Raw genomic sequence first — 652 nt, 5'->3', positions numbered from 1 at the left:
ACTCGGGGACCGGTCTAGGCAGGGTCTTGTTTATCTGGTGTGTTTTTGTGTGTAATTCTACAACACTTATCACGTGTGCAGAGTCACATAACTACCACCACAATCAGATCCAATCCAGACAACCATCACAGCAAACACACGCCACGTGCCACCCCCCGCAATCACCCGCCTGCAGCCCCGACAGCCACACGTCCGTCCCCGCCGCCACCCCCATCACTGTAGGAATGTTACAGAAGTCGACGTGCGTGGTGTATGACCTTTCCTGGCTCTCCTCTGCTTAACTTCCTTAACATCCACGCAAGTTACCGTCCGTCGTTCTCTCTCTTCTCTCCTGTGCTGTTCCACCACATGGCTTGACCGGAGCTTTTCAACCACCCACCCACTGAAGGACACTTGCGTGGCTTCCAGGTTGGGGCTGTTACAAACAAGCGACTATGCACAGTGAGGGACAGGTGTTTGTGCGAACATAAGGTGTCCTGTCTCTGGGGTAAGTGTCCAGGAAGACAAATGCTAGGTTGTATGGTAAGTGTAGGTTTAACTTTTCCTTTCAATGAATAACCTTCGGGGCGAGCTGGAAAGGAAAGGTTCAGAGATGAGATCGTGGCACGATGTGATCTGTACGTTTGTTTTTTTCCTTTTTAAAACTTTTAAA

Source organism: Propithecus coquereli, unplaced genomic scaffold, assembly GCF_000956105.1.
Source record: "Propithecus coquereli isolate 6110/MARCELLA unplaced genomic scaffold, Pcoq_1.0 Scaffold950, whole genome shotgun sequence".
Classification (NCBI taxonomy): domain Eukaryota; kingdom Metazoa; phylum Chordata; class Mammalia; order Primates; family Indriidae; genus Propithecus; species Propithecus coquereli.
This window is presented reverse-complemented; position numbering follows the sequence as displayed.